Source organism: Globicephala melas, unplaced genomic scaffold (assembly GCF_963455315.2).
Source record: "Globicephala melas unplaced genomic scaffold, mGloMel1.2 SCAFFOLD_612, whole genome shotgun sequence".
NCBI classification, from domain to species: domain Eukaryota; kingdom Metazoa; phylum Chordata; class Mammalia; order Artiodactyla; family Delphinidae; genus Globicephala; species Globicephala melas.
In genome coordinates, this window is record NW_027207772.1 from 79,770 (window position 1) to 100,505 (window position 20,736).

Consider the following 20,736-nt stretch of genomic DNA (forward strand, 5'->3'; position numbering starts at 1 on the left):
CGGAGGAGCAGCGCTGAGCTGGGAGCCGGGGCCCGCTGGTCCGAGGCCTCGGCCAGTACCGTGAGGGAGGCGGAGGTGGCCACAGGGCGCCGCAAGGGCAGGATCTCAGCCCATTCGGCCGCCGGGTGCCGCACCTCGTGGGGATCGCGGGAGTAATCCAAGTGTCCCGTGGAGGGATGCAGGCTGCGGTTGGACTCGCTGTGAGCACAGCTGGGGAGGCTACGTCTGTGGGCCGGTGGGGTGTCGCGCTACCAGGCGTCGGGCCGGTAGACCCGAGGCACCAGAGCGGATGGAGGCTCAGAGCCCTCCAGACCCAGACTCCGCCGCGGGCCCAGTTGCCGTCCTTTCGGCCCGCGAGCCCCTCGACCTGCACCTGGCCGCCCCCACCGGCGCCCAGCCCCGGCGCCGCCACCTGTGTGCCGGTGTGTCCCTCCACAGCTCCCTCCGACAAAAGCCCCCCCCACCCCGCCCCTCTGGCGTGTCACCGCGGCCGGGTGCGGGAGCGGGATCGAGGGCAGGGGCCGCTTCCCCGGGCCTGCCGGCCACCAGGGGCGGGGTCCTGAGCTCGGCGGGGGGTGTGGGGGCAAGGGTGGCCTTGCCGGGGCTGAGGGGCCGTGGCGACTCAATGGTGGCTCCCAGTGGCTTCGGGCCAGCTGCTGTCGGGCAGGAGGGCCGGCCCGGGCTGCGGCCGGGCTGCGCCTAGGGCCGCGTGGGCGGGCAGGGCCGATGCCCAAGGGACCGCGGGCCCCGGGCCCTGAAGCCTCCGGGGCCACGTCCCTGTGAGCGACGTGCGGGATCTTGGGCGGGGCGCCAAGCGCCGAAGGGTTTGCTGGGTCACGGCCGCCCTGGGCTGGGAGGTGGTCGCCAAACCCTCCGCCGCCGCCCGATACCCGAGACCTCCGTTGCCCCTGCCTGGGCCGGCGAGGGGGCCCTGCCGGGGCGGGCCGGCCGCCAGGCTGGCGTTAAGGCGCCAGCGCCAGCGAAACTGGGCCTCAAGAGGCCGCCCGCGGTCCCCCGCCCCCGTCTACGGCCATACCACCCTGAACGCGCCCGATCTCGTCTGATCTCGGAAGCTAAGCAGGGTCGGGCCTGGTTAGTACTTGGATGGGAGACCGCCTGGGAATACCGGGTGCTGTAGGCTTTTTGCCTCCCGCTCCGCCCGCCTTCTCCTTTACTCGCCCGCGGCGGGGGCCGCCGGCTCCGCCCCCGCCGGGCCCCGCTGCAGGCCCCACCTCCTCAGGCCCCTCCCACCACGGCGCGCGCCGGCGGGGTCGCTCCCCGCCGGCCCGGCCGGCCAGGCGGCCAGAAGGCGGCCCTGGAAGGCAGGCGCACCCCAGACGCTCCCGGGGTGGCTGGCCCGGACCCAGACTCCGCCGCGGGCCCAGTTGCCGTCCTTTCGGCCCGCGAGCCCCTCGACCTGCACCTGGCCGCCCCCACCGGCGCCCAGCCCCGGCGCCGCCACCTGTGTGCCGGTGTGTCCCTCCACAGCTCCCTCCGACAAAAGCCCCCCCCACCCCGCCCCTCTGGCGTGTCACCGCGGCCGGGTGCGGGAGCGGGATCGAGGGCAGGGGCCGCTTCCCCGGGCCTGCCGGCCACCAGGGGCGGGGTCCTGAGCTCGGCGGGGGGTGTGGGGGCAAGGGTGGCCTTGCCGGGGCTGAGGGGCCGTGGCGACTCAATGGTGGCTCCCAGTGGCTTCGGGCCAGCTGCTGTCGGGCAGGAGGGCCGGCCCGGGCTGCGGCCGGGCTGCGCCTAGGGCCGCGTGGGCGGGCAGGGCCGATGCCCAAGGGACCGCGGGCCCCGGGCCCTGAAGCCTCCGGGGCCACGTCCCTGTGAGCGACGTGCGGGATCTTGGGCGGGGCGCCAAGCGCCGAAGGGTTTGCTGGGTCACGGCCGCCCTGGGCTGGGAGGTGGTCGCCAAACCCTCCGCCGCCGCCCGATACCCGAGACCTCCGTTGCCCCTGCCTGGGCGGGCGAGGGGGCCCTGCCGGGGCGGGCCGGCCGCCAGGCTGGCGTTAAGGCGCCAGCGCCAGCGAAACTGGGCCTCAAGAGGCCGCCCGCGGTCCCCCGCCCCCGTCTACGGCCATACCACCCTGAACGCGCCAGATCTCGTCTGATCTCGGAAGCTAAGCAGGGTCGGGCCTGGTTAGTACTTGGATGGGAGACCGCCTGGGAATACCGGGTGCTCTAGGCTTTTTGCCTCCCGCTCCGCCCGCCTTCTCCTTTACTCGCCCGCGGCGGGGGCCGCCGGCTCCGCCCCCGCCGGGCCCCGCTGCAGGCCCCACCTCCTCAGGCCCCTCCCACCACGGCGCGCGCCGGCGGGGTCGCTGCCCGCCGGCCCGGCCGGCCAGGCGGCCAGAAGGCGGCCCTGGAAGGCAGGCGCACCCCAGACGCTCCCGGGGTGGCTGGCCCGGACCCAGACTCCGCCGCGGGCCCAGTTGCCGTCCTTTCGGCCCGCGAGCCCCTCGACCTGCACCTGGCCGCCCCCACCGGCGCCCAGCCCCGGCGCCGCCACCTGTGTGCCGGTGTGTCCCTCCACAGCTCCCTCCGACAAAAGCCCCCCCCACCCCGCCCCTCTGGCGTGTCACCGCGGCCGGGTGCGGGAGCGGGATCGAGGGCAGGGGCCGCTTCCCCGGGCCTGCCGGCCACCAGGGGCGGGGTCCTGAGCTCGGCGGGGGGTGTGGGGGCAAGGGTGGCCTTGCCGGGGCTGAGGGGCCGTGGCGACTCAATGGTGGCTCCCAGTGGCTTCGGGCCAGCTGCTGTCGGGCAGGAGGGCCGGCCCGGGCTGCGGCCGGGCTGCGCCTAGGGCCGCGTGGGCGGGCAGGGCCGATGCCCAAGGGACCGCGGGCCCCGGGCCCTGAAGCCTCCGGGGCCACGTCCCTGTGAGCGACGTGCGGGATCTTGGGCGGGGCGCCAAGCGCCGAAGGGTTTGCTGGGTCACGGCCGCCCTGGGCTGGGAGGTGGTCGCCAAACCCTCCGCCGCCGCCCGATACCCGAGACCTCCGTTGCCCCTGCCTGGGCGGGCGAGGGGGCCCTGCCGGGGCGGGCCGGCCGCCAGGCTGGCGTTAAGACGCCAGCGCCAGCGAAACTGGGCCTCAAGAGGCCGCCCGCGGCCCCCCGCCCCCGTCTACGGCCATACCATCCTGAACGCGCCCGATCTCGTCTGATCTCGGAAGCTAAGCAGGGTCGGGCCTGGTTAGTACTTGGATGGGAGACCGCCTGGGAATACCGGGTGCTGTAGGCTTTTTGCCTCCCGCTCCGCCCGCCTTCTCCTTTACTCGCCCGCGGCGGGGGCCGCCGGCTCCGCCCCCGCCGGGCCCCGCTGCAGGCCCCACCTCCTCAGGCCCCTCCCACCACGGCGCGCGCCGGCGGGGTCGCTGCCCGCCGGCCCGGCCGGCCAGGCGGCCAGAAGGCGGCCCTGGAAGGCAGGCGCACCCCAGACGCTCCCGGGGTGGCTGGCCCGGACCCAGACTCCGCCGCGGGCCCAGTTGCCGTCCTTTCGGCCCGCGAGCCCCTCGACCTGCACCTGGCCGCCCCCACCGGCGCCCAGCCCCGGCGCCGCCACCTGTGTGCCGGTGTGTCCCTCCACAGCTCCCTCCGACAAAAGCCCCCCCCACCCCGCCCCTCTGGCGTGTCACCGCGGCCGGGTGCGGGAGCGGGATCGAGGGCAGGGGCCGCTTCCCCGGGCCTGCCGGCCACCAGGGGCGGGGTCCTGAGCTCGGCGGGGGGTGTGGGGGCAAGGGTGGCCTTGCCGGGGCTGAGGGGCCGTGGCGACTCAATGGTGGCTCCCAGTGGCTTCGGGCCAGCTGCTGTCGGGCAGGAGGGCCGGCCCGGGCTGCGGCCGGGCTGCGCCTAGGGCCGCGTGGGCGGGCAGGGCCGATGCCCAAGGGACCGCGGGCCCCGGGCCCTGAAGCCTCCGGGGCCACGTCCCTGTGAGCGACGTGCGGGATCTTGGGCGGGGCGCCAAGCGCCGAAGGGTTTGCTGGGTCACGGCCGCCCTGGGCTGGGAGGTGGTCGCCAAACCCTCCGCCGCCGCCCGATACCCGAGACCTCCGTTGCCCCTGCCTGGGCGGGCGAGGGGGCCCTGCCGGGGCGGGCCGGCCGCCAGGCTGGCGTTAAGGCGCCAGCGCCAGCGAAACTGGGCCTCAAGAGGCCGCCCGCGGCCCCCCGCCCCCGTCTACGGCCATACCACCCTGAACGCGCCCGATCTCGTCTGATCTCGGAAGCTAAGCAGGGTCGGGCCTGGTTAGTACTTGGATGGGAGACCGCCTGGGAATACCGGGTGCTGTAGGCTTTTTGCCTCCCGCTCCGCCCGCCTTCTCCTTTACTCGCCCGCGGCGGGGGCCGCCGGCTCCGCCCCCGCCGGGCCCCGCTGCAGGCCCCACCTCCTCAGGCCCCTCCCACCACGGCGCGCGCCGGCGGGGTCGCTCCCCGCCGGCCCGGCCGGCCAGGCGGCCAGAAGGCGGCCCTGGAAGGCAGGCGCACCCCAGACGCTCCCGGGGTGGCTGGCCCGGACCCAGACTCCGCCGCGGGCCCAGTTGCCGTCCTTTCGGCCCGCGAGCCCCTCGACCTGCACCTGGCCGCCCCCACCGGCGCCCAGCCCCGGCGCCGCCACCTGTGTGCCGGTGTGTCCCTCCACAGCTCCCTCCGACAAAAGCCCCCCCCACCCCGCCCCTCTGGCGTGTCACCGCGGCCGGGTGCGGGAGCGGGATCGAGGGCAGGGGCCGCTTCCCCGGGCCTGCCGGCCACCAGGGGCGGGGTCCTGAGCTCGGCGGGGGGTGTGGGGGCAAGGGTGGCCTTGCCGGGGCTGAGGGGCCGTGGCGACTCAATGGTGGCTCCCAGTGGCTTCGGGCCAGCTGCTGTCGGGCAGGAGGGCCGGCCCGGGCTGCGGCCGGGCTGCGCCTAGGGCCGCGTGGGCGGGCAGGGCCGATGCCCAAGGGACCGCGGGCCCCGGGCCCTGAAGCCTCCGGGGCCACGTCCCTGTGAGCGACGTGCGGGATCTTGGGCGGGGCGCCAAGCGCCGAAGGGTTTGCTGGGTCACGGCCGCCCTGGGCTGGGAGGTGGTCGCCAAACCCTCCGCCGCCGCCCGATACCCGAGACCTCCGTTGCCCCTGCCTGGGCGGGCGAGGGGGCCCTGCCGGGGCGGGCCGGCCGCCAGGCTGGCGTTAAGGCGCCAGCGCCAGCGAAACTGGGCCTCAAGAGGCCGCCCGCGGCCCCCCGCCCCCGTCTACGGCCATACCACCCTGAACGCGCCCGATCTCGTCTGATCTCGGAAGCTAAGCAGGGTCGGGCCTGGTTAGTACTTGGATGGGAGACCGCCTGGGAATACCGGGTGCTGTAGGCTTTTTGCCTCCCGCTCCGCCCGCCTTCTCCTTTACTCGCCCGCGGCGGGGGGGCCGCCGGCTCCGCCCCCGCCGAGCCCCGCTGCAGGCAGTAGTCAAGGTGGGTTTACCTGCCCGAGCAGGAAGCTTGGGCGATGGCAGAAGTGGGAAGAAACTCTTGAGCACAGGTTCTTGGGATCCACGGAGCAGCGCATGCACATGCGATGGGTGCCTACACAGCTGGCTTGCTTGTCTGTGGGGAAAGGCGAGATGGGTCAGGGCCTGGGTTCCTGAGGGGCTGAGAATCAAGGCAGGGATAGAAGAAAGGGGACAGGCCCACATCCCCTGAACCCACGCCGGCGCCCACTCACCTTTGTGGAAAATACGATTGAAAAGTGCCCGCAAGAATCTCTTCAGATGCCTCCAGAGTTGAGGGAAGAAGGGGAGGGGGGAGGCCGGGAGCAGGGTGAGCCCTGAAATCCAACCCTTGTCCCGGTCACACCCCAGCAGCCCTCCCACCTCAGCCCCTTCAAGACCCCAGGGCTCCCCCAACCGCGCTGCACAGATCCTGCCCTGACCATAGTCACCATGTTGATCCCCACGTTGAGCAAGATGAAGCTGACCGGGATCAGAAGAATTGAGTATCCTTGCTCCTGGCATTTCCTGGGGATGGGGCCAGTGAACGGCTCGGCTCGGTAGTAGTTTCGCTCACCCATGGCCGTTGGTCCCAGGACTGCCTGGGCCCTCTGCCCTCCAGTTTTAACTGGGAGCCAGACTGGGTCATAATGGGGCAGGTGGTGAGGTCACAGTGAGGGAGGGGGATGAAAAGGAGGGCCCAGAGTGGCATTCCCTGGTAACCAGGGTCAGGTAAGCTGAGCCTGGACAGTCAAACAGGGCCCGGTGGCCGGCATACATCCCCTCGAGCGGTCATTCATTCGCTCACCGCCCGCTGACTCACTTGTTCAAATGACACATTGCGTCTCTTGGCCCCTCTTGAGACTAGGAAGACCTTGGCCTCAGAGGCCTGCTGAAGGCCTGGCTGGAGTCCAGAGCCTCAGCCTTCTTCATGCCCTTCACTGGGCCTGGAGCTGGACCTGCCCAGATGTGGAACCTCCCAGTTTGGAAGCAACTTCTTGTATGAGGCTCTCTGTGGACAGGGACAGCTGAGACACAGAGGAGGTGCCCAGAGACCAGGGGTTTGGAGTCTGCAGCTGCAGATGTACTTAGTGCATGGTATAGGACCAGGAGGGGCCTGCTGGCAGAACTGTGGCCACTAAACCAAAGGGACCCTCAGGCCAAGAAGGGGACACTGGCTTCTTATTGCAGGAAGCCAAGCGCAGGGACCCAGGCTGGCAGAAGGAGTGGCGCTTCCAAGCCACAGACCACCAATGTTTCCTGGACTCTGGCGCTCTTTATTCCTCTCTCCATGCCCTGCCGCCCCCTGCCCCTGCCCCCACTTGCTGCTGGTAAGTTCATTTTCCCAGTCTGGCTCCCGTGCAGAGAGGGCCTGGAGGCCGAGGTGGAAGGTAGCAGCGAGTTGGCCCGCGCTTGGCCCTCCTGCGGTTGCCGCTTCAGCACCAGACTGTCATACACCTGGTAGTTGGCATTGCCTCCCGGGTTCCGGCTGAGTGGCATGAAGGTGGGCGGGGGTGGAGGGTGCTCGGTAGCCTGGACGTCGGGCAGGAGGTGAGAGGGGCGGAGGAGCAGCGCTGAGCTGGGAGCCGGGGCCCGCTGGTCCGAGGCCTCGGCCAGTACCGTGAGGGAGGCGGAGGTGGCCACAGGGCGCCGCAAGGGCAGGATCTCAGCCCATTCGGCCGCCGGGTGCCGCACCTCGTGGGGATCGCGGGAGTAATCCAAGTGTCCCGTGGAGGGATGCAGGCTGCGGTTGGACTCGCTGTGAGCACAGCTGGGGAGGCTACGTCTGTGGGCCGGTGGGGTGTCGCGCTACCAGGCGTCGGGCCGGTAGACCCGAGGCACCAGAGCGGATGGAGGCTCAGAGCCCTCCAGACCCAGACTCCGCCGCGGGCCCAGTTGCCGTCCTTTCGGCCCGCGAGCCCCTCGACCTGCACCTGGCCGCCCCCACCGGCGCCCAGCCCCGGCGCCGCCACCTGTGTGCCGGTGTGTCCCTCCACAGCTCCCTCCGACAAAAGCCCCCCCCACCCCGCCCCTCTGGCGTGTCACCGCGGCCGGGTGCGGGAGCGGGATCGAGGGCAGGGGCCGCTTCCCCGGGCCTGCCGGCCACCAGGGGCGGGGTCCTGAGCTCGGCGGGGGGTGTGGGGGCAAGGGTGGCCTTGCCGGGGCTGAGGGGCCGTGGCGACTCAATGGTGGCTCCCAGTGGCTTCGGGCCAGCTGCTGTCGGGCAGGAGGGCCGGCCCGGGCTGCGGCCGGGCTGCGCCTAGGGCCGCGTGGGCGGGCAGGGCCGATGCCCAAGGGACCGCGGGCCCCGGGCCCTGAAGCCTCCGGGGCCACGTCCCTGTGAGCGACGTGCGGGATCTTGGGCGGGGCGCCAAGCGCCGAAGGGTTTGCTGGGTCACGGCCGCCCTGGGCTGGGAGGTGGTCGCCAAACCCTCCGCCGCCGCCCGATACCCGAGACCTCCGTTGCCCCTGCCTGGGCGGGCGAGGGGGCCCTGCCGGGGCGGGCCGGCCGCCAGGCTGGCGTTAAGGCGCCAGCGCCAGCGAAACTGGGCCTCAAGAGGCCGCCCGCGGTCCCCCGCCCCCGTCTACGGCCATACCACCCTGAACGCGCCAGATCTCGTCTGATCTCGGAAGCTAAGCAGGGTCGGGCCTGGTTAGTACTTGGATGGGAGACCGCCTGGGAATACCGGGTGCTCTAGGCTTTTTGCCTCCCGCTCCGCCCGCCTTCTCCTTTACTCGCCCGCGGCGGGGGCCGCCGGCTCCGCCCCCGCCGGGCCCCGCTGCAGGCCCCACCTCCTCAGGCCCCTCCCACCACGGCGCGCGCCGGCGGGGTCGCTGCCCGCCGGCCCGGCCGGCCAGGCGGCCAGAAGGCGGCCCTGGAAGGCAGGCGCACCCCAGACGCTCCCGGGGTGGCTGGCCCGGACCCAGACTCCGCCGCGGGCCCAGTTGCCGTCCTTTCGGCCCGCGAGCCCCTCGACCTGCACCTGGCCGCCCCCACCGGCGCCCAGCCCCGGCGCCGCCACCTGTGTGCCGGTGTGTCCCTCCACAGCTCCCTCCGACAAAAGCCCCCCCCACCCCGCCCCTCTGGCGTGTCACCGCGGCCGGGTGCGGGAGCGGGATCGAGGGCAGGGGCCGCTTCCCCGGGCCTGCCGGCCACCAGGGGCGGGGTCCTGAGCTCGGCGGGGGGTGTGGGGGCAAGGGTGGCCTTGCCGGGGCTGAGGGGCCGTGGCGACTCAATGGTGGCTCCCAGTGGCTTCGGGCCAGCTGCTGTCGGGCAGGAGGGCCGGCCCGGGCTGCGGCCGGGCTGCGCCTAGGGCCGCGTGGGCGGGCAGGGCCGATGCCCAAGGGACCGCGGGCCCCGGGCCCTGAAGCCTCCGGGGCCACGTCCCTGTGAGCGACGTGCGGGATCTTGGGCGGGGCGCCAAGCGCCGAAGGGTTTGCTGGGTCACGGCCGCCCTGGGCTGGGAGGTGGTCGCCAAACCCTCCGCCGCCGCCCGATACCCGAGACCTCCGTTGCCCCTGCCTGGGCGGGCGAGGGGGCCCTGCCGGGGCGGGCCGGCCGCCAGGCTGGCGTTAAGACGCCAGCGCCAGCGAAACTGGGCCTCAAGAGGCCGCCCGCGGCCCCCCGCCCCCGTCTACGGCCATACCACCCTGAACGCGCCCGATCTCGTCTGATCTCGGAAGCTAAGCAGGGTCGGGCCTGGTTAGTACTTGGATGGGAGACCGCCTGGGAATACCGGGTGCTGTAGGCTTTTTGCCTCCCGCTCCGCCCGCCTTCTCCTTTACTCGCCCGCGGCGGGGGCCGCCGGCTCCGCCCCCGCCGGGCCCCGCTGCAGGCCCCACCTCCTCAGGCCCCTCCCACCACGGCGCGCGCCGGCGGGGTCGCTGCCCGCCGGCCCGGCCGGCCAGGCGGCCAGAAGGCGGCCCTGGAAGGCAGGCGCACCCCAGACGCTCCCGGGGTGGCTGGCCCGGACCCAGACTCCGCCGCGGGCCCAGTTGCCGTCCTTTCGGCCCGCGAGCCCCTCGACCTGCACCTGGCCGCCCCCACCGGCGCCCAGCCCCGGCGCCGCCACCTGTGTGCCGGTGTGTCCCTCCACAGCTCCCTCCGACAAAAGCCCCCCCCACCCCGCCCCTCTGGCGTGTCACCGCGGCCGGGTGCGGGAGCGGGATCGAGGGCAGGGGCCGCTTCCCCGGGCCTGCCGGCCACCAGGGGCGGGGTCCTGAGCTCGGCGGGGGGTGTGGGGGCAAGGGTGGCCTTGCCGGGGCTGAGGGGCCGTGGCGACTCAATGGTGGCTCCCAGTGGCTTCGGGCCAGCTGCTGTCGGGCAGGAGGGCCGGCCCGGGCTGCGGCCGGGCTGCGCCTAGGGCCGCGTGGGCGGGCAGGGCCGATGCCCAAGGGACCGCGGGCCCCGGGCCCTGAAGCCTCCGGGGCCACGTCCCTGTGAGCGACGTGCGGGATCTTGGGCGGGGCGCCAAGCGCCGAAGGGTTTGCTGGGTCACGGCCGCCCTGGGCTGGGAGGTGGTCGCCAAACCCTCCGCCGCCGCCCGATACCCGAGACCTCCGTTGCCCCTGCCTGGGCCGGCGAGGGGGCCCTGCCGGGGCGGGCCGGCCGCCAGGCTGGCGTTAAGGCGCCAGCGCCAGCGAAACTGGGCCTCAAGAGGCCGCCCGCGGTCCCCCGCCCCCGTCTACGGCCATACCACCCTGAACGCGCCCGATCTCGTCTGATCTCGGAAGCTAAGCAGGGTCGGGCCTGGTTAGTACTTGGATGGGAGACCGCCTGGGAATACCGGGTGCTGTAGGCTTTTTGCCTCCCGCTCCGCCCGCCTTCTCCTTTACTCGCCCGCGGCGGGGGCCGCCGGCTCCGCCCCCGCCGGGCCCCGCTGCAGGCCCCACCTCCTCAGGCCCCTCCCACCACGGCGCGCGCCGGCGGGGTCGCTCCCCGCCGGCCCGGCCGGCCAGGCGGCCAGAAGGCGGCCCTGGAAGGCAGGCGCACCCCAGACGCTCCCGGGGTGGCTGGCCCGGACCCAGACTCCGCCGCGGGCCCAGTTGCCGTCCTTTCGGCCCGCGAGCCCCTCGACCTGCACCTGGCCGCCCCCACCGGCGCCCAGCCCCGGCGCCGCCACCTGTGTGCCGGTGTGTCCCTCCACAGCTCCCTCCGACAAAAGCCCCCCCCACCCCGCCCCTCTGGCGTGTCACCGCGGCCGGGTGCGGGAGCGGGATCGAGGGCAGGGGCCGCTTCCCCGGGCCTGCCGGCCACCAGGGGCGGGGTCCTGAGCTCGGCGGGGGGTGTGGGGGCAAGGGTGGCCTTGCCGGGGCTGAGGGGCCGTGGCGACTCAATGGTGGCTCCCAGTGGCTTCGGGCCAGCTGCTGTCGGGCAGGAGGGCCGGCCCGGGCTGCGGCCGGGCTGCGCCTAGGGCCGCGTGGGCGGGCAGGGCCGATGCCCAAGGGACCGCGGGCCCCGGGCCCTGAAGCCTCCGGGGCCACGTCCCTGTGAGCGACGTGCGGGATCTTGGGCGGGGCGCCAAGCGCCGAAGGGTTTGCTGGGTCACGGCCGCCCTGGGCTGGGAGGTGGTCGCCAAACCCTCCGCCGCCGCCCGATACCCGAGACCTCCGTTGCCCCTGCCTGGGCGGGCGAGGGGGCCCTGCCGGGGCGGGCCGGCCGCCAGGCTGGCGTTAAGGCGCCAGCGCCAGCGAAACTGGGCCTCAAGAGGCCGCCCGCGGCCCCCCGCCCCCGTCTACGGCCATACCACCCTGAACGCGCCCGATCTCGTCTGATCTCGGAAGCTAAGCAGGGTCGGGCCTGGTTAGTACTTGGATGGGAGACCGCCTGGGAATACCGGGTGCTGTAGGCTTTTTGCCTCCCGCTCCGCCCGCCTTCTCCTTTACTCGCCCGCGGCGGGGGGGCCGCCGGCTCCGCCCCCGCCGAGCCCCGCTGCAGGCAGTAGTCAAGGTGGGTTTACCTGCCCGAGCAGGAAGCTTGGGCGATGGCAGAAGTGGGAAGAAACTCTTGAGCACAGGTTCTTGGGATCCACGGAGCAGCGCATGCACATGCGATGGGTGCCTACACAGCTGGCTTGCTTGTCTGTGGGGAAAGGCGAGATGGGTCAGGGCCTGGGTTCCTGAGGGGCTGAGAATCAAGGCAGGGATAGAAGAAAGGGGACAGGCCCACATCCCCTGAACCCACGCCGGCGCCCACTCACCTTTGTGGAAAATACGATTGAAAAGTGCCCGCAAGAATCTCTTCAGATGCCTCCAGAGTTGAGGGAAGAAGGGGAGGGGGGAGGCCGGGAGCAGGGTGAGCCCTGAAATCCAACCCTTGTCCCGGTCACACCCCAGCAGCCCTCCCACCTCAGCCCCTTCAAGACCCCAGGGCTCCCCCAACCGCGCTGCACAGATCCTGCCCTGACCATAGTCACCATGTTGATCCCCACGTTGAGCAAGATGAAGCTGACCGGGATCAGAAGAATTGAGTATCCTTGCTCCTGGCATTTCCTGGGGATGGGGCCAGTGAACGGCTCGGCTCGGTAGTAGTTTCGCTCACCCATGGCCGTTGGTCCCAGGACTGCCTGGGCCCTCTGCCCTCCAGTTTTAACTGGGAGCCAGACTGGGTCATAATGGGGCAGGTGGTGAGGTCACAGTGAGGGAGGGGGATGAAAAGGAGGGCCCAGAGTGGCATTCCCTGGTAACCAGGGTCAGGTAAGCTGAGCCTGGACAGTCAAACAGGGCCCGGTGGCCGGCATACATCCCCTCGAGCGGTCATTCATTCGCTCACCGCCCGCTGACTCACTTGTTCAAATGACACATTGCGTCTCTTGGCCCCTCTTGAGACTAGGAAGACCTTGGCCTCAGAGGCCTGCTGAAGGCCTGGCTGGAGTCCAGAGCCTCAGCCTTCTTCATGCCCTTCACTGGGCCTGGAGCTGGACCTGCCCAGATGTGGAACCTCCCAGTTTGGAAGCAACTTCTTGTATGAGGCTCTCTGTGGACAGGGACAGCTGAGACACAGAGGAGGTGCCCAGAGACCAGGGGTTTGGAGTCTGCAGCTGCAGATGTACTTAGTGCATGGTATAGGACCAGGAGGGGCCTGCTGGCAGAACTGTGGCCACTAAACCAAAGGGACCCTCAGGCCAAGAAGGGGACACTGGCTTCTTATTGCAGGAAGCCAAGCGCAGGGACCCAGGCTGGCAGAAGGAGTGGCGCTTCCAAGCCACAGACCACCAATGTTTCCTGGACTCTGGCGCTCTTTATTCCTCTCTCCATGCCCTGCCGCCCCCTGCCCCTGCCCCCACTTGCTGCTGGTAAGTTCATTTTCCCAGTCTGGCTCCCGTGCAGAGAGGGCCTGGAGGCCGAGGTGGAAGGTAGCAGCGAGTTGGCCCGCGCTTGGCCCTCCTGCGGTTGCCGCTTCAGCACCAGACTGTCATACACCTGGTAGTTGGCATTGCCTCCCGGGTTCCGGCTGAGTGGCATGAAGGTGGGCGGGGGTGGAGGGTGCTCGGTAGCCTGGACGTCGGGCAGGAGGTGAGAGGGGCGGAGGAGCAGCGCTGAGCTGGGAGCCGGGGCCCGCTGGTCCGAGGCCTCGGCCAGTACCGTGAGGGAGGCGGAGGTGGCCACAGGGCGCCGCAAGGGCAGGATCTCAGCCCATTCGGCCGCCGGGTGCCGCACCTCGTGGGGATCGCGGGAGTAATCCAAGTGTCCCGTGGAGGGATGCAGGCTGCGGTTGGACTCGCTGTGAGCACAGCTGGGGAGGCTACGTCTGTGGGCCGGTGGGGTGTCGCGCTACCAGGCGTCGGGCCGGTAGACCCGAGGCACCAGAGCGGATGGAGGCTCAGAGCCCTCCAGACCCAGACTCCGCCATGGGCCCAGTTGCCGTCCTTTCGGCCCGCGAGCCCCTCGACCTGCACCTGGCCGCCCCCACCGGCGCCCAGCCCCGGCGCCGCCACCTGTGTGCCGGTGTGTCCCTCCACAGCTCCCTCCGACAAAAGCCCCCCCCACCCCGCCCCTCTGGCGTGTCACCGCGGCCGGGTGCGGGAGCGGGATCGAGGGCAGGGGCCGCTTCCCCGGGCCTGCCGGCCACCAGGGGCGGGGTCCTGAGCTCGGCGGGGGGTGTGGGGGCAAGGGTGGCCTTGCCGGGGCTGAGGGGCCGTGGCGACTCAATGGTGGCTCCCAGTGGCTTCGGGCCAGCTGCTGTCGGGCAGGAGGGCCGGCCCGGGCTGCGGCCGGGCTGCGCCTAGGGCCGCGTGGGCGGGCAGGGCCGATGCCCAAGGGACCGCGGGCCCCGGGCCCTGAAGCCTCCGGGGCCACGTCCCTGTGAGCGACGTGCGGGATCTTGGGCGGGGCGCCAAGCGCCGAAGGGTTTGCTGGGTCACGGCCGCCCTGGGCTGGGAGGTGGTCGCCAAACCCTCCGCCGCCGCCCGATACCCGAGACCTCCGTTGCCCCTGCCTGGGCCGGCGAGGGGGCCCTGCCGGGGCGGGCCGGCCGCCAGGCTGGCGTTAAGGCGCCAGCGCCAGCGAAACTGGGCCTCAAGAGGCCGCCCGCGGTCCCCCGCCCCCGTCTACGGCCATACCACCCTGAACGCGCCCGATCTCGTCTGATCTCGGAAGCTAAGCAGGGTCGGGCCTGGTTAGTACTTGGATGGGAGACCGCCTGGGAATACCGGGTGCTGTAGGCTTTTTGCCTCCCGCTCCGCCCGCCTTCTCCTTTACTCGCCCGCGGCGGGGGCCGCCGGCTCCGCCCCCGCCGGGCCCCGCTGCAGGCCCCACCTCCTCAGGCCCCTCCCACCACGGCGCGCGCCGGCGGGGTCGCTCCCCGCCGGCCCGGCCGGCCAGGCGGCCAGAAGGCGGCCCTGGAAGGCAGGCGCACCCCAGACGCTCCCGGGGTGGCTGGCCCGGACCCAGACTCCGCCGCGGGCCCAGTTGCCGTCCTTTCGGCCCGCGAGCCCCTCGACCTGCACCTGGCCGCCCCCACCGGCGCCCAGCCCCGGCGCCGCCACCTGTGTGCCGGTGTGTCCCTCCACAGCTCCCTCCGACAAAAGCCCCCCCCACCCCGCCCCTCTGGCGTGTCACCGCGGCCGGGTGCGGGAGCGGGATCGAGGGCAGGGGCCGCTTCCCCGGGCCTGCCGGCCACCAGGGGCGGGGTCCTGAGCTCGGCGGGGGGTGTGGGGGCAAGGGTGGCCTTGCCGGGGCTGAGGGGCCGTGGCGACTCAATGGTGGCTCCCAGTGGCTTCGGGCCAGCTGCTGTCGGGCAGGAGGGCCGGCCCGGGCTGCGGCCGGGCTGCGCCTAGGGCCGCGTGGGCGGGCAGGGCCGATGCCCAAGGGACCGCGGGCCCCGGGCCCTGAAGCCTCCGGGGCCACGTCCCTGTGAGCGACGTGCGGGATCTTGGGCGGGGCGCCAAGCGCCGAAGGGTTTGCTGGGTCACGGCCGCCCTGGGCTGGGAGGTGGTCGCCAAACCCTCCGCCGCCGCCCGATACCCGAGACCTCCGTTGCCCCTGCCTGGGCGGGCGAGGGGGCCCTGCCGGGGCGGGCCGGCCGCCAGGCTGGCGTTAAGGCGCCAGCGCCAGCGAAACTGGGCCTCAAGAGGCCGCCCGCGGCCCCCCGCCCCCGTCTACGGCCATACCACCCTGAACGCGCCCGATCTCGTCTGATCTCGGAAGCTAAGCAGGGTCGGGCCTGGTTAGTACTTGGATGGGAGACCGCCTGGGAATACCGGGTGCTGTAGGCTTTTTGCCTCCCGCTCCGCCCGCCTTCTCCTTTACTCGCCCGCGGCGGGGGGGCCGCCGGCTCCGCCCCCGCCGAGCCCCGCTGCAGGCAGTAGTCAAGGTGGGTTTACCTGCCCGAGCAGGAAGCTTGGGCGATGGCAGAAGTGGGAAGAAACTCTTGAGCACAGGTTCTTGGGATCCACGGAGCAGCGCATGCACATGCGATGGGTGCCTACACAGCTGGCTTGCTTGTCTGTGGGGAAAGGCGAGATGGGTCAGGGCCTGGGTTCCTGAGGGGCTGAGAATCAAGGCAGGGATAGAAGAAAGGGGACAGGCCCACATCCCCTGAACCCACGCCGGCGCCCACTCACCTTTGTGGAAAATACGATTGAAAAGTGCCCGCAAGAATCTCTTCAGATGCCTCCAGAGTTGAGGGAAGAAGGGGAGGGGGGAGGCCGGGAGCAGGGTGAGCCCTGAAATCCAACCCTTGTCCCGGTCACACCCCAGCAGCCCTCCCACCTCAGCCCCTTCAAGACCCCAGGGCTCCCCCAACCGCGCTGCACAGATCCTGCCCTGACCATAGTCACCATGTTGATCCCCACGTTGAGCAAGATGAAGCTGACCGGGATCAGAAGAATTGAGTATCCTTGCTCCTGGCATTTCCTGGGGATGGGGCCAGTGAACGGCTCGGCTCGGTAGTAGTTTCGCTCACCCATGGCCGTTGGTCCCAGGACTGCCTGGGCCCTCTGCCCTCCAGTTTTAACTGGGAGCCAGACTGGGTCATAATGGGGCAGGTGGTGAGGTCACAGTGAGGGAGGGGGATGAAAAGGAGGGCCCAGAGTGGCATTCCCTGGTAACCAGGGTCAGGTAAGCTGAGCCTGGACAGTCAAACAGGGCCCGGTGGCCGGCATACATCCCCTCGAGCGGTCATTCATTCGCTCACCGCCCGCTGACTCACTTGTTCAAATGACACATTGCGTCTCTTGGCCCCTCTTGAGACTAGGAAGACCTTGGCCTCAGAGGCCTGCTGAAGGCCTGGCTGGAGTCCAGAGCCTCAGCCTTCTTCATGCCCTTCACTGGGCCTGGAGCTGGACCTGCCCAGATGTGGAACCTCCCAGTTTGGAAGCAACTTCTTGTATGAGGCTCTCTGTGGACAGGGACAGCTGAGACACAGAGGAGGTGCCCAGAGACCAGGGGTTTGGAGTCTGCAGCTGCAGATGTACTTAGTGCATGGTATAGGACCAGGAGGGGCCTGCTGGCAGAACTGTGGCCACTAAACCAAAGGGACCCTCAGGCCAAGAAGGGGACACTGGCTTCTTATTGCAGGAAGCCAAGCGCAGGGACCCAGGCTGGCAGAAGGAGTGGCGCTTCCAAGCCACAGACCACCAATGTTTCCTGGACTCTGGCGCTCTTTATTCCTCTCTCCATGCCCTGCCGCCCCCTGCCCCTGCCCCCACTTGCTGCTGGTAAGTTCATTTTCCCAGTCTGGCTCCCGTGCAGAGAGGGCCTGGAGGCCGAGGTGGAAGGTAGCAGCGAGTTGGCCCGCGCTTGGCCCTCCTGCGGTTGCCGCTTCAGCACCAGACTGTCATACACCTGGTAGTTGGCATTGCCTCCCGGGTTCCGGCTGAGTGGCATGAAGGTGGGCGGGGGTGGAGGGTGCTCGGTAGCCTGGACGTCGGGCAGGAGGTGAGAGGGGCGGAGGAGCAGCGCTGAGCTGGGAGCCGGGGCCCGCTGGTCCGAGGCCTCGGCCAGTACCGTGAGGGAGGCGGAGGTGGCCACAGGGCGCCGCAAGGGCAGGATCTCAGCCCATTCGGCCGCCGGGTGCCGCACCTCGTGGGGATCGCGGGAGTAATCCAAGTGTCCCGTGGAGGGATGCAGGCTGCGGTTGGACTCGCTGTGAGCACAGCTGGGGAGGCTACGTCTGTGGGCCGGTGGGGTGTCGCGCTACCAGGCGTCGGGCCGGTAGACCCGAGGCACCAGAGCGGATGGAGGCTCAGAGCCCTCCAGACCCAGACTCCGCCATGGGCCCAGTTGCCGTCCTTTCGGCCCGCGAGCCCCTCGACCTGCACCTGGCCGCCCCCACCGGCGCCCAGCCCCGGCGCCGCCACCTGTGTGCCGGTGTGTCCCTCCACAGCTCCCTCCGACAAAAGCCCCCCCCACCCCGCCCCTCTGGCGTGTCACCGCGGCCGGGTGCGGGAGCGGGATCGAGGGCAGGGGCCGCTTCCCCGGGCCTGCCGGCCACCAGGGGCGGGGTCCTGAGCTCGGCGGGGGGTGTGGGGGCAAGGGTGGCCTTGCCGGGGCTGAGGGGCCGTGGCGACTCAATGGTGGCTCCCAGTGGCTTCGGGCCAGCTGCTGTCGGGCAGGAGGGCCGGCCCGGGCTGCGGCCGGGCTGCGCCTAGGGCCGCGTGGGCGGGCAGGGCCGATGCCCAAGGGACCGCGGGCCCCGGGCCCTGAAGCCTCCGGGGCCACGTCCCTGTGAGCGACGTGCGGGATCTTGGGCGGGGCGCCAAGCGCCGAAGGGTTTGCTGGGTCACGGCCGCCCTGGGCTGGGAGGTGGTCGCCAAACCCTCCGCCGCCGCCCGATACCCGAGACCTCCGTTGCCCCTGCCTGGGCGGGCGAGGGGGCCCTGCCGGGGCGGGCCGGCCGCCAGGCTGGCGTTAAGGCGCCAGCGCCAGCGAAACTGGGCCTCAAGAGGCCGCCCGCGGCCCCCCGCCCCCGTCTACGGCCATACCACCCTGAACGCGCCCGATCTCGTCTGATCTCGGAAGCTAAGCAGGGTCGGGCCTGGTTAGTACTTGGATGGGAGACCGCCTGGGAATACCGGGTGCTGTAGGCTTTTTGCCTCCCGCTCCGCCCGCCTTCTCCTTTACTCGCCCGCGGCGGGGGCCGCCGGCTCCGCCCCCGCCGGGCCCCGCTGCAGGCCCCACCTCCTCAGGCCCCTCCCACCACGGCGCGCGCCGGCGGGGTCGCTCCCCGCCGGCCCGGCCGGCCAGGCGGCCAGAAGGCGGCCCTGGAAGGCAGGCGCACCCCAGACGCTCCCGGGGTGGCTGGCCCGGACCCAGACTCCGCCGCGGGCCCAGTTGCCGTCCTTTCGGCCCGCGAGCCCCTCGACCTGCACCTGGCCGCCCCCACCGGCGCCCAGCCCCGGCGCCGCCACCTGTGTGCCGGTGTGTCCCTCCACAGCTCCCTCCGACAAAAGCCCCCCCCACCCCGCCCCTCTGGCGTGTCACCGCGGCCGGGTGCGGGAGCGGGATCGAGGGCAGGGGCCGCTTCCCCGGGCCTGCCGGCCACCAGGGGCGGGGTCCTGAGCTCGGCGGGGGGTGTGGGGGCAAGGGTGGCCTTGCCGGGGCTGAGGGGCCGTGGCGACTCAATGGTGGCTCCCAGTGGCTTCGGGCCAGCTGCTGTCGGGCAGGAGGGCCGGCCCGGGCTGCGGCCGGGCTGCGCCTAGGGCCGCGTGGGCGGGCAGGGCCGATGCCCAAGGGACCGCGGGCCCCGGGCCCTGAAGCCTCCGGGGCCACGTCCCTGTGAGCGACGTGCGGGATCTTGGGCGGGGCGCCAAGCGCCGAAGGGTTTGCTGGGTCACGGCCGCCCTGGGCTGGGAGGTGGTCGCCAAACCCTCCGCCGCCGCCCGATACCCGAGACCTCCGTTGCCCCTGCCTGGGCGGGCGAGGGGGCCCTGCCGGGGCGGGCCGGCCGCCAGGCTGGCGTTAAGGCGCCAGCGCCAGCGAAACTGGGCCTCAAGAGGCCGCCCGCGGCCCCCCGCCCCCGTCTACGGCCATACCACCCTGAACGCGCCCGATCTCGTCTGATCTCGGAAGCTAAGCAGGGTCGGGCCTGGTTAGTACTTGGATGGGAGACCGCCTGGGAATACCGGGTGCTGTAGGCTTTTTGCCTCCCGCTCCGCCCGCCTTCTCCTTTACTCGCCCGCGGCGGGGGCCGCCGGCTCCGCCCCCGCCGGGCCCCGCTGCAGGCCCCACCTCCTCAGGCCCCTCCCACCACGGCGCGCGCCGGCGGGGTCGCTCCCCGCCGGCCCGGCCGGCCAGGCGGCCAGAAGGCGGCCCTGGAAGGCAGGCGCACCCCAGACGCTCCCGGGGTGGCTGGCCCGGACCCAGACTCCGCCGCGGGCCCAGTTACCGTCCTTTCGGCCCGCGAGCCCCTCGACCTGCACCTGGCCGCCCCCACCGGCGCCCAGCCCCGGCGCCGCCACCTGTGTGCCGGTGTGTCCCTCCACAGCTCCCTCCGACAAAAGCCCCCCCCACCCCGCCCCTCTGGCGTGTCACCGCGGCCGGGTGCGGGAGCGGGATCGAGGGCAGGGGCCGCTTCCCCGGGCCTGCCGGCCACCAGGGGCGGGGTCCTGAGCTCGGCGGGGGGTGTGGGGGCAAGGGTGGCCTTGCCGGGGCTGAGGGGCCGTGGCGACTCAATGGTGGCTCCCAGTGGCTTCGGGCCAGCTGCTGTCGGGCAGGAGGGCCGGCCCGGGCTGCGGCCGGGCTGCGCCTAGGGCCGCGTGGGCGGGCAGGGCCGATGCCCAAGGGACCGCGGGCCCCGGGCCCTGAAGCCTCCGGGGCCACGTCCCTGTGAGCGACGTGCGGGATCTTGGGCGGGGCGCCAAGCGCCGAAGGGTTTGCTGGGTCACGGCCGCCCTGGGCTGGGAGGTGGTCGCCAAACCCTCCGCCGCCGCCCGATACCCGAGACCTCCGTTGCCCCTGCCTGGGCGGGCGAGGGGGCCCTGCCGGGGCGGGCCGGCCGCCAGGCTGGCGTTAAGGCGCCAGCGCCAGCGAAACTGGGCCTCAAGAGGCCGCCCGCGGCGCCCCGCCCCCGTCTACGGCCATACCACCCTGAACGCGCCCGATCTCGTCTGATCTCGGAAGCTAAGCAGGGTCGGGCCTGGTTAGTACTTGGATGGGAGACCGCCTGGGAATACCGGGTGCTGTAGGCTTTTTGCCTCCCGCTCCGCCCGCCTTCTCCTTTACTCGCCCGCGGCGGGGGGGCCGCCGGCTCCGCCCCCGCCGAGCCCCGCTGCAGGCAGTAGTCAAGGTGGGTTTACCTGCCCGAGCAGGAAGCTTGGGCGATGGCAGAAGTGGGAAGAAACTCTTGAGCACAGGTTCTTGGGATCCACGGAGCAGCGCATGCACATGCGATGGGTGCCTACACAGCTGGCTTGCTTGTCTGTGGGGAAAGGCGAGATGGGTCAGGGCCTGGGTTCCTGAGGGGCTGAGAATCAAGGCAGGGATAGAAGAAAGGGGACAGGCCCACATCCCCTGAACCCACGCCGGCGCCCACTCACCTTTGTGGAAAATACGATTGAAAAGTGCCCGCAAGAATCTCTTCAGATGCCTCCAGAGTTGAGGGAAGAAGGGGAGGGGGGAGGCCGGGAGCAGGGTGAGCCCTGAAATCCAACCCTTGTCCCGGTCACACCCCAGCAGCCCTCCCACCTCAGCCCCTTCAAGACCCCAGGGCTCCCCCAACCGCGCTGCACAGATCCTGCCCTGACCATAGTCACCATGTTGATCCCCACGTTGAGCAAGATGAAGCTGACCGGGATCAGAAGAATTGAGTATCCTTGCTCCTGGCATTTCCTGGGGATGGGGC

General features: G+C 71.8%; 14 non-coding genes across 14 annotated transcripts; all 14 read left to right on the forward strand.

Moving 5' to 3' along the window:
• The first annotated feature begins 1,022 nt into the window (after nt 1-1,022).
• Nucleotides 1,023-1,141, forward strand: LOC132596134 (5S ribosomal RNA). Its single transcript, XR_009562235.1, has one exon. It is a non-coding gene; the product is annotated as a 5S ribosomal RNA (ribosomal RNA).
• A 931-nt stretch (nt 1,142-2,072) lies between these two features.
• On the forward strand, nt 2,073-2,191 carry LOC132596098 (5S ribosomal RNA). Its single transcript, XR_009562199.1, has one exon. It is a non-coding gene; the product is annotated as a 5S ribosomal RNA (ribosomal RNA).
• A 931-nt stretch (nt 2,192-3,122) lies between these two features.
• On the forward strand, nt 3,123-3,241 carry LOC132596146 (5S ribosomal RNA). The gene has a single exon (XR_009562247.1). It is a non-coding gene; the product is annotated as a 5S ribosomal RNA (ribosomal RNA).
• A 931-nt stretch (nt 3,242-4,172) lies between these two features.
• On the forward strand, nt 4,173-4,291 carry LOC132596135 (5S ribosomal RNA). Its single transcript, XR_009562236.1, has one exon. It is a non-coding gene; the product is annotated as a 5S ribosomal RNA (ribosomal RNA).
• Nucleotides 4,292-5,222: 931 nt separating this feature from the next.
• Nucleotides 5,223-5,341, forward strand: LOC132596136 (5S ribosomal RNA). Its single transcript, XR_009562237.1, has one exon. It is a non-coding gene; the product is annotated as a 5S ribosomal RNA (ribosomal RNA).
• Nucleotides 5,342-8,036: 2,695 nt separating this feature from the next.
• LOC132596099 (5S ribosomal RNA) lies at nt 8,037-8,155 on the forward strand. The gene has a single exon (XR_009562200.1). It is a non-coding gene; the product is annotated as a 5S ribosomal RNA (ribosomal RNA).
• A 931-nt stretch (nt 8,156-9,086) lies between these two features.
• LOC132596137 (5S ribosomal RNA) lies at nt 9,087-9,205 on the forward strand. Its single transcript, XR_009562238.1, has one exon. It is a non-coding gene; the product is annotated as a 5S ribosomal RNA (ribosomal RNA).
• A 931-nt stretch (nt 9,206-10,136) lies between these two features.
• Nucleotides 10,137-10,255, forward strand: LOC132596138 (5S ribosomal RNA). The gene has a single exon (XR_009562239.1). It is a non-coding gene; the product is annotated as a 5S ribosomal RNA (ribosomal RNA).
• Nucleotides 10,256-11,186: 931 nt separating this feature from the next.
• Nucleotides 11,187-11,305, forward strand: LOC132596139 (5S ribosomal RNA). The gene has a single exon (XR_009562240.1). It is a non-coding gene; the product is annotated as a 5S ribosomal RNA (ribosomal RNA).
• Nucleotides 11,306-14,000: 2,695 nt separating this feature from the next.
• Nucleotides 14,001-14,119, forward strand: LOC132596140 (5S ribosomal RNA). The gene has a single exon (XR_009562241.1). It is a non-coding gene; the product is annotated as a 5S ribosomal RNA (ribosomal RNA).
• Nucleotides 14,120-15,050: 931 nt separating this feature from the next.
• On the forward strand, nt 15,051-15,169 carry LOC132596141 (5S ribosomal RNA). Its single transcript, XR_009562242.1, has one exon. It is a non-coding gene; the product is annotated as a 5S ribosomal RNA (ribosomal RNA).
• A 2,695-nt stretch (nt 15,170-17,864) lies between these two features.
• On the forward strand, nt 17,865-17,983 carry LOC132596143 (5S ribosomal RNA). The gene has a single exon (XR_009562244.1). It is a non-coding gene; the product is annotated as a 5S ribosomal RNA (ribosomal RNA).
• Nucleotides 17,984-18,914: 931 nt separating this feature from the next.
• LOC132596144 (5S ribosomal RNA) lies at nt 18,915-19,033 on the forward strand. The gene has a single exon (XR_009562245.1). It is a non-coding gene; the product is annotated as a 5S ribosomal RNA (ribosomal RNA).
• Nucleotides 19,034-19,964: 931 nt separating this feature from the next.
• On the forward strand, nt 19,965-20,083 carry LOC132596145 (5S ribosomal RNA). The gene has a single exon (XR_009562246.1). It is a non-coding gene; the product is annotated as a 5S ribosomal RNA (ribosomal RNA).
• Nucleotides 20,084-20,736: the final 653 nt, after the last annotated feature.